This window comes from Elephantulus edwardii, unplaced genomic scaffold (genome assembly GCF_000299155.1).
Source record: "Elephantulus edwardii isolate Elephantulus edwardi_28Jun2011 unplaced genomic scaffold, EleEdw1.0 scaffold00039, whole genome shotgun sequence".
In the NCBI taxonomy this organism is placed as follows: domain Eukaryota; kingdom Metazoa; phylum Chordata; class Mammalia; order Macroscelidea; family Macroscelididae; genus Elephantulus; species Elephantulus edwardii.
Window position 1 is genome coordinate 15,610,704 of NW_006399789.1, and position 11,043 is coordinate 15,621,746.

General features: G+C 40.4%; 1 protein-coding gene across 1 annotated transcript in view; it reads right to left on the reverse strand.

The window, feature by feature from the left end:
• Positions 1-11,043, reverse strand: part of AKAP7 (A kinase (PRKA) anchor protein 7) — a 184,675-nt gene that overhangs the window by 110,382 nt on the left and 63,250 nt on the right. The window lies entirely within an intron of this gene.

The window sequence follows — 11,043 nt, forward strand, 5'->3', positions numbered from 1 at the left end:
TCACACTTCCTGACACAAAAGAGCCCACTGTAGCAGTCACTCACTGTATCAAACCACCTGGTTGAGGTCCTCTTCTTCACCAAACTTCCATCCTTCCCAGCACCATGTCCTTCTCAAAGGAACAGCACCTCCCAGCAACATGCCCAAGGTATGTTAGGTGAAGCTTCATCATTCTTGCCACTAACAAGCACTCAGGCTGCACCCTCTCCAATATATCTGTTTGTTCACTTGGCTGTCCATGGAATACTCAGTGCTCTTCTCCAACACCACAGCTCAAAGGGAGAAGCCCTGAGAAAATTATGAAAACCTTCTGGGGCAGTTCTACTCTGTCTTACAGTGCTGTAACAAGTTGGGATTGACAACAACAGTAAGTAAAGTGTTTACCTACTAAATAGTAGGTAAAAAATTTTTTCTTATTGTAACACTAGAATGATTTTTTGTTCTCTGGATACTTTTTGAGAGCAGCAATGAAGCAAAGCACAATAAAACAAGACCTGCTTATATAACATTTTAGGAATGCTACATTTTATTGTGCTTATGTGAAACATATACTTGGACCAGGAGGCAGTCGTCAGAACAGAGCAAGGGAACAATGCATGGTTCAAAATTGGGAGGGGTGTGCGTCAAGGTAGTGTCCTATATCTTTTCAATCTATATGCAGAACAGATTATCCAGGAGGCTGGGCTCTATGAGGAGAAGTGTGGCATCAGGACTGGAGGTAGACTCATCAACAGTCTACATTATGCTGATGACACAAGCCTACTTGCTGAAACTGAGGAGGACCTGAAGCACTTGCTGCAGAAGGTCAAGAACTGCAGCCTTCAATATGGCTTGAAGCTCAACATCAAGATTCTCACTACTGGGCCAATTGGCAGCATCAGTGTGGATGGTGAAGAGATTGAGATAGTTGACAGCATCAGGTTGCTTGGCTCTATAATCAATAATCTTGGTACCAGCAGCCAGGAAATTAAAAGATGAATCGCATTGGGGAAAGCCTCCTATCAGAGATCTTTCCAAAGCACTGAAGAGCAACGATGTCAGTATGGAGACAAAGGAGCACCTGATCCAGGCCATGGTCTTGCAATTACTTGCTATGCATCAGAGAACTGGACCATGACTAGGGATGATAAAAGGAGAGTTGATGCCTTTGAGCAGTGGTGTTGGAGAAGAGTACTGAATATGCCATGGACTGCTAGAAGAACAAACAAGTTCATCCTGGAGAGGGTGAAGCCAGGCTGCTCCTTGGAGGCAAGGATTCTGAAGCTTCATCTGACATACTCAAGGGAGTACATGTTCTGACATGTTCAAGGGAGGACCAGTCCTTGAAGAGAGACATCATGCTTGGTAGAGCAGAGAGCTGGATTGACTCAGTCACTGAGGTAATGGGAATAGGTGTGTCAGAGATAATAATATTGACAAGGGACAGAGCAGGGTTTAATGCTATTATACATAGAGTCGCTGTGAATCGTAGGCAACTCAACAGCACATAACAACAACAAAAATTAAAATGGTTAAAGCTACTAAATATTCACCTACGAAGGCTAAGAGATCTGTGATTATTTGAAATGTAAAGAAATATTATGTGGAGGGTATTCACCAAAATTATACAAAGGGTGTTGTACTTTAGAATTTTGAATATGCTTTATAAGAATCTAGTATTTTATTTAAAAATTAGTTTTGTCACAATTAAAGAATCTTTTTAAAGAGTAAAGCAATGGGAGGTGGAGAGGAAAATGTGCAATAAATGAATCAATGGAAATCCAAGTTTTCTGTAAACTTTCGTTAAAATATAAATAAAAGGGGGAAAAAAGTTTTATCTTAAACCTGTATTTAACAACAACAACAACAATAATAACAGAGAGAGCTGCTCAGTTGGCCTAGTAGACAGAAAGTGATGCCACCAAGCCAAAGGTGGGTGACTTTAATCTGCGGCCCTCAGGCCTGTTTTAAATTGGTTTTCATCAAACATTCTTCTAGGTATAGCCATGGTGTGTCCACTTGCTGTATTGAGGTAACTTGTGGTTACTGTGAAGGTGAACACTGTGACACTGATGTGTCAAATGTGATTACGATTACCCATGGTGGACAATGTTTGGTGGAGCTCCCCACTTAAAACAAACTTGGAAGCAGAAGTGGCATCCACTTCCAAAATAGCTTGCCTCTGGAAACCCTATAAACCTGGAGAAAGGATGAAAGTTATACAAGTGTTCAGGTCTTTCATTCATTCGTAGGGTTACCATGAGTTGCCTACAACGTGATGGCACTTAACACCACCACCAACAGCAACAATAACAATATCTTAAACACTGGGCAATTTTTCAGGTTTTCTTATTTATGCTTCCACTTATTGTTGATACATGCTATATAGTCAGAACTAACCCATAGCTGACACTCCTGGGGGTTTTCAGAGGCAGTTAATTGCATCAGTCCTTCTCCCACAAAGCAGCTGGTGCCCTCAAACTGCAGCACAGCTTCTTACCACGAGGCCACCAAAGCTCTCTACATTTCTTCCTGGTTGGCTTCTCCCAGGGTCTCGGGAACTTCCCCTTGCCTGAAGGAGCATGGTGGTGTGAGTGCAGGAATCGTGGCAAGCCTTGGGAGTCAAGTGCTTTTCCGGGCATGTGTTTTACGTGCAGGTTTGCTCTGTCCCCAGGAGCGAGGCAAGCCAGGCTTGGCCTAGGGTTTGAGGCAGGAGGCAGCCTTAAGCCCAAAGGCAGTTGGGAGAGGAGGCGGCTATGTTCTTCCTGGTTGGCTCTTCCCAGGGTCTCAGGAACTTCTCCTTGCCCTTGGCTAGGTTCAAATTGTTTTCCTGTCAAACATTCTTCTAGGTGGTATAGCACTGGTGTGTGCGTTGCTGTACAGAGGTAACTCGTGGTTGCTGTGATGCTGAAGACTGTGATAATGATGTGCCAATCATGGTAATGGGTACCCATGGTGGACAGTGTTGGCTGGAGTTTCCCGACTAAAACAAGCCTGGAAGCAGGAGTGGCATCCACTTCCGAAATGGCTTGCCTCTGGAAACTCTATGTACGAACAGTGCTCAGGCCTTTCGTTCATAGGGTCACTATGAGTTGTCTACAACTCAACAGCATCAAACAACAACAACAACATATGAAATATCAGTTATGCAACATGACTTTGAAAGAGAAAGTTAAAAGAAAAGTAGACTTTGAAACAATAAATTAGTAGCAAGGAACATCAAACAAAAAGTTATCAAGCCTGTTTTGATTAATTATTAGAGATAAGTTTTACTTCCTTTTAGCCTACTAGTTTTAGGCCCAGGTTAGGATAATTATCAACGATGTTGAAATTTACCCGGTAACCTTCAATACATGTACAATAAAAACTGTTGATGATAACTTAGCACCCAAACAGCCAACCATTAGGAAAAAATGCCCTTGAGAGCACTTATGAGTATTTTTAGAGTCACCTAATGTCAGATTATGATTAGCATAAAAATTGTTTACTCAGGAACCACTCACATTATAATTTACCTTTAGCTAAACATTGTACATAATTTAATACTGCACATAAATTTATCGGAGATGGTTGTGATATTACTATGCATTCCACTTTATTTTTAGCAGAGGACATAAGGTTCTCAAACTATAAAAATTCATATTGGTCAAAAAAACTAATGTGAAAATCATTCATGCTCAGTATATAAAGAAAATACATATTACTAATCTTTCATTTCTACGATAAAGCGCTACTGTGGCAAGAGAAAAAAGGCATATAGGATTTTATCAAGGCATATAGGGTCTTTTTAATAGAAGATAATTTCTTGATTAACACCCCACCACCCACCCTCAGTCCTCTCCTTCCACCTTTCCCCACCCTTGATCTTCATACTCATTCTACAATAATGGTTTTACACAGTGTATGTCCTTATGGGACTGAGTTCACTCAGCATAATGCTCTCCAGCCTCTCCCATGTTTGGTAGTGATTTACAAAATCATTACTCCTAAAAAAAAATCATTACTCCTTAATCATAGGGTTGCACAATTTGATGGGGGAGGTGTGGGAAGCAAATGGGAAAGATCCAATGTGAAAAACAATATTTGAAAATACATTTTTTCTATACTGCTTTCTAAATAAAGCAGTATAAAATTTAAAAATATTTTATAAAAATATAATTATTTGATGTAAAAATAATCACAAGTTCATGATCAAACCACAAGCGGGCTGCATATCAGACAAGGAAACTGTCCAGCTGATATGGGAAGGCATTGCTGGGCCTCTGCTACCAAAACTTTTGCCTAAACTTTATTACTGTTATGCAAGTAGCTCTCAGAGAATATATATTTCCTGTGGAAATTACTTGAAATCCAAATTAAGACTATAAATCAAAGGTTAAACCAACTGATTCTTTTTTTAAGTGTCAGCTGGCTGAAGAGATTTTTGTTCTGTACTGTCGAGTCGACAGCACTTAACAACAATAGCATCAACATAGAGAGAGATCACAAAGCGATGCTACCAAGCCAAAGGCGGGTGACTTTTAATCCGCAGCCCTTGGGCCTGTCTTTCATTGTTTTTGTTCAGACATTCCTCTAGGTCGTATAGCCCTGGTGTACAAGTTGCCAAACAGCGGTAACTTGTGGTTGCTGTAAGGCTGAACTCTGTGACACTGATGTGTCAAATGCATTAATGGTTGGTTACCCAAAGCGGACAGAGAGTGGGGTGGAGCTCCCTGATTAAAACAAGCTTGGAAGGAGCAGTGGCATCCACTTCCGTAATAGCTCGCCTCTGGAAAACCTATGAACCTGGAGAGAGGATGAGAGACACCCAAACGTTGAGGACTTCCCTTCACAGGGTCGCTATGAGTCGCCTGTGACTGGAAGGCACTTAACAACAACAAAAAGACTGTCGAGTCACATAGCTGACACTCCAATGGGCTCACAGAGCCTGCAAACTGCATGGGAGAAAACTGCCCATCTTGTCCCATGGATTAGAATCACCAGCCTTTGGGTTGGCAATGTAACTCCATCCCCACTAGACCATCTAAGTGGGAAAAGTTACTTTTCTGGCTAAAAACTAAAATCAGATCATATAATGATACATAGCTTATCTGAGATTATTCTTAAAGTTCAAATGACATCTTCACCTCCCTTTTGTAAATATGTCTCTTGTTATTATTTGCTCTATTTCATTTCCATTTTCCTCTTGTTGTAGACACTTAATTACCCCTTGTCAGTGACAATCTTCCCTCAGTTCCTCTCAGCCAGATCAGGCTCAGTTCAACCCACACCTATTCCTGACAGAGATGGAAGAGAAGAGGCGTGTTCACTGCAGCAGCCAACAGGTTCCTGTATCAGCATGGGGATTTAAGACACAGTGCCTGACATCCCTGGCGAGAACTGAGCTGCAGCCTTCCTGCTGTCTCCTCTTGTCATGCTAGCCAATGTGTCAGGCTGGTTCTGCATGGCAGTGTCCTGCCAGGAGAGGCCTGACACCCTGCCTAGCACCTATCAGTCAGTTCAGAAATGAAAAAGAAGTAATGTTAGCAAAACAGAGCAGTCACTTGGTTATCACTATGTATTGCTCTTTTTTATCTTCTGTACAACAACAGAAACTCTTACACTGCATTTATTATTTACAGGCACTTTTCTAGAAACATTTATTAACTCATTTAATAATCATAATAACCCTATGAGATTGATGGTAATTATTACTATACCCAGATAAGGAAACTGCAGTATAGTAATTTATTTTAGGTCAATTATCAAAGGACTCATAGCTCATATGCTCGCAACAAAATACTGTGTAAGACGAGGGCACAGATAAATCGAAAAGAAAGGAAACAAAAGGTTCAAGCTCTTCACTATTTACTATGAAATACTGAAATTCTCATCATAATGATCATTCCTAAAGCATAACCATACAGGCTATCACATTTTGAAAATTACTTTAAAAATCTGAAATTCTAAATTACCATCCAGTAACACTACATTAGTGTTAAAAAAATAGATAATTCCATCTCCATAGTTCATTAATTTCATACAGAAAGATAAGGAAGACTTCATAGATATTATCTGTACATAGGGAAAAGGAATATCTAGGCAGTCTACTTTTAAAAAACAATTCTTACATTGCTAATATCGTAACAATTAGGCAACATACAGGCAGAGACTGAGTTTTTGAGACTAGATGTTGATCTGCATAGACAACGCTTATCAATCTGCATTTCACTTTGCAGTGAAGTGCACTAAGTGCACTATCTTTTCAGATAGACTATCTCCTCACTCTTTCTTCATATAAACTTGCTTTCAGCACTCCCCTCTCATCGATCTTGAAGCTTTAAGGTAAAGAGAAAATCTTCACTCCAGTATTTTAACTAATATTTACAATAGTGCACTTTTCAATAAGTACCAAGTATAAACACAGCTGCTGGAGCTAGAGATATTTAATCTACCATTGACTCTTCTTTACCTGTTCTAATACTTTCAGCTGAGCTGGATGCTCCCTGGTGACATCCACTGTCAAGGAAAGAAGCGGATGCAAGTTCTCATAGTGTAAGCCTATAAACCACAGCACAAAAGCCACCAAGGGAATATGTTGTTGCTTTCTGGCCTATGATGTGCTGGCAGTAAGCAGAACAGAAGAAGGAACATGTCTTGCAATCCCAAAGGCAGGCAGTTCAAATCCACCAGCTGCTCTGCAGGAGAAAGATGGGCAATCTCCTCCAATGCAATTAGCTGCTTTTAAAAGTCTGCTGCAGGGTCCGCTCTGGGTTGGTTCTGACTTGACAGCAAAAACGAGTAACTCATTATGACCTTGATAACTGAAGACATAGCAGGTGTGCAGTCCTTGGGAAGTTTTGTAACTTACAAGTTCTGTAGAAAAAGCCCTTGAAAACTACAGCAACTTTATACAGAAATCCATCTGTTATTATGTCAGTTTGTTCTTTGTCCACTTCCTCTTTGAGTCTTCTCACGTGAAAGAGGAGAGGCCGGAAGGTGTTTGTCTAAACAGTTGTTTATTGTGAGCTTTTGTATATACCTTTTCTCTTCAGAATGAAACAAAGAAAGGGTTCCATAACTGAGGCACCCGGGAAAGGGCCCTATTCAGTTCAAGCTCAGGTGGACTCTTCTCCAGCCTTGGTCAAACTCTGTGTTCTTGGCTCGCCACAGTCTATGTGAACCTGAAGTAATGTACTTTGCCAAATGTTAACCTTCCAGGTATTTCAGAATAGCACTGAATGCTGAGAGTCTCAAAGAATAAGCTCCTCCTTGTATCAAGAGTAGGCTTCAGTCCAGAAGTCAAAAGGGGCCCAGGAAGTAGAATGAAAGCACTTAGATGCTAAACGAATGGTCAGTGGTTCGAAGGATAGTGCTATGGGGGAAAGTCACAACAATCAACTCCTGTAAATATTACAGCCTTGAGAACCTTAGTGGGCAGTCCTACTCTGTCCATCGGGTCTCTATGAGTTGTAATTGCATCAAACACATACAACAGTAACAGCAAGCAGAGAGCCAATCAGCAACAGAGTCAAAACAAGAATATTCATATTTCTTCAAATTTATTATAGTGATTTCTCAGAGAAGGCAAATCCTTATTCCTGAATTTAGTCATTGCTCATAAAGGCCAATCATCATTCAGATCCAAGAAAAGGAGTGACACACAAAGTAAACCTGGCCAGTGGGCAAAATCTAGAGAAAACATGCTGCTACTTGATAGATACGGAAAGTAAAAAAAGAAGCGTGGGAGAGAAGATGATAGCAAGCAGTCCTGGATGCAGAAGAGGGCACAGGAAAGCTAGGAGGCAACCAGCCTAGTACTGTCATCGTTGTTACGTGCCGTTGAGTTGAGTGGGAACCGACTCATAGCTGACCCACCAGCGGGTTTTCAGAGGCTCTGTTTTGCATGGTAGGAAATTGCCCACCTTTCACCCACGGACTAGCTGATTAACTCAAACCACATGCCTTTGGGTCTGTAGTGTACCTTGTTACCACTCGGGGTCCAGAGCTCTTGAACCTAGTGTAGTAATTTTTAATTACATCATGGTCCTATACAGTTAGTTAGTCACCAAGAAATTCAGAGACTAGGATCCCCCTTAATGGTATGAACACAACGCAACTTTCATCCACAAGATCTGTTTCACTTCTCATTGCCACTCTTACTGATGAATGACCCCTCAACATCAGCCTCATACTGTCCAATAGCCATCAATTACCCCTTGTTATATGCATATCACTTTCTGTACTCAAAACATTTGCTAACAACTTTTACAAACCTCCCCCCACCCCCATTTCAAACATTCTCTCACTTTGGAGAAAATGCCAGTAAGTAAAGCATATTTTCTTAGTTTAACTCTATATTAGTGATTTGAAAGAATGTTAAGTCAAGAAAGATTTAAGAAGCTCAGAAAATAATTTGTGCACAAAACAACCTAGATAATCATTAAAATACCATACATATTTGGAAGGAATCTAGATTTGTATTAAAACGCTGCTTGCTTTGAAACTGGTCTTTTTCTGCCACCAAGTGTCAGTACATACTTTTGAAATACCCATTGTCTGAAGTGTTTTATATGAGAGAAATACTATGTTACTCAGACAAAATAAATAAATTCAAGAGGTTACACTGTGAAACATGGGGTTAAACAAAGACAAACCACACCTAGCAGATTTATTTTAAGGAAATTACAAATTACTTCAATTACTATTTCAGAAATAAACCAATTTAAGAAGGCATCTGATGCTTCATTAATTTGACAAAAATAAAGTACAACTCTGAAGGCACAGATACAGTATTTTTAAAAAGCTCTAAGATTTAGAGCAGCTCAACATTTGATACTAGCTAATGCTCCTTGGAGGCAAAGATTCTGAAGCTTCATCTGACATACTTTGGACACGTTGCAAGGAGGGACCAGTCCTTGGAGAGGGGTGTCATGCTTGGAAGGGTGGAAGGACAGCACAGGAGAGGAAGAACCTTTACAAAATAGATTGATTCAGTGACTGGAGTATTGTGGGTAGGTGTGTCAGAGACAATAAGATTGGCACAGGACAAAGCAGGTTGCCCTTAGGGTCACTATCAGCCACAGGCGACAAGACAGCACACAACAACGCAATATACCCACTAGCATTTAATAAAGGGATATGAAAAATTGCAACATCGTCTTTCTGTTTTAGAAGAATATATAATTGTCAAGAAAAGTAATTCCTTCTCAGGATCTGCTCTTAGGCTCAAATCAACTCTCTGAGGAACCAGAATCTGACTTGGTAGCAGACGGAATCTAGTTCTGAACACAATCTTCGGCACTTCTGGTCACCTCACTGAGCTTTTTTAGTTACTTTTTCTGCATGCTGCTAGGAGAGCCTATTCCCTGGAACGAGATATAATGCTTAGAAAGGTGCAGGGTCAGTGAAAGAGAGGAAGACCCTAAATAAGATAGAATAACACAGTAACTGAAACTATGGGCTCAAGTGTGTCAGATTATGAGGATCCACAGCATAGAACAAGGTTTAGAGCAGTTGTTCCCAGGGCCATTATGAGTCTAATTGACTTGATGGCACCTAACAACAACTGCATGCTATTCCTGAAAACAGTGTCCACAGGACAGAGGGACCCCAGAAGCTCAAGGACTTCAACCCCATACACTGAGCACCACAAGGAAACTGTCACATTAGACTATCCTGGTACAATGATTAGTCAGGCCCTTCACTAGCCATCTCTCCACATCTTTTATGTCAATTATATGTTTCCCCCCTTACAAACTGACCAATTATGTATGGTTCTAACTCTAAATCTTTAAATTAACACGGATTAGGGATTTTTGGATTTTAACTGCATAAAACAGTAACAATGGCAAACAGGTGGGGTAAACACTGGATCCAGGTGCTACTACAGAGTACCTCATTATGGTTCCAATAAACAATCATAATGAGTCATGAAAATACCTTGGGGTTTGTCTATAATAATTCTGAGCACTCTACCCAGCACCCTCCTTTTTACCAATCAGACCTATCAAGTATGGTACTTGCAATCCAAATGGTACCACCAGAAGACCATAAGGGAACGCTAGGGGCCTAGGGCAAGAAGTTGTGCTGCCAACACAAAGATAGTTCGTTTGAATTCATCTGTTGCTCCACGGGGCAAAGATGGGCACTCTCCTTCTGTGGGTTCTGCAGCCTTTCCAAACCCACTGGAGGGTCAGTTATGACTTGGTTTCAACAGGATGGTAACGAGCAGTGAGTGAGAAGGTGCACCAACACCTGCTCAATCTACAAAATGATTTCCAGGGGTCAGCTAGCCCTCGAATATAAACAAAAGAAGTACCAATGGATGTCAAACTTTGAAACAGTATCTTAGCAGGAGAGACGCTTAGTTCTCACTGAGTTCCACAGATCCACAACAGAAAAATACAGTAACAATTTCCAAAACAGCAGGAATCTGACATTTCCTCAATCTAGTTCCTTTGCCACACCCTTAAATGTTCATGGATCATCTCACTATTGAAAGGAGCAATTCTAGGAACCCAATTTTTATCTCTGAAATTAACTGATGTTCATCAAGGTCATGAGCAGAAAAGTTCTACTGAAACTTTTTTTTTCATAAAACTATTTATACTATATGAGAAATACTGAATGTGCTATATGGAGTGTAAAAAGATAAATACAATCAGGGTGTTCCCTGGCAGCAAAGATGGCAAATCTTCATCTCACTTACTTTAGAACTGTAATCAGGAAAGACCAATTATTTGCAATGAACAACATGTTTTGCAAAATAAAATTGAGGGGAAATGCATGAGATTGGCAGACAGAAGACTTGAAAATGTTTTCTTCTGTTATATACATAAGATTGACTAGGCAAAAACTAGCAAGACCAAATTACACCATCTACATATGTCTATCTATCTATCTATAGATAAATATGCTGCTGCTGTTGTTGCATGCTATCAAGTTGGAACCGACCCACAGCTGACCCTCCAGCGGGTTTTCAGAGACAATAAATTACACAGGAGAAAAATGCTGGTGGAGTCAAATTGTGTGCCTTTGGAATTATGGTGCAGCTTCTTACAACTAGGCTACAAATTAAAAACT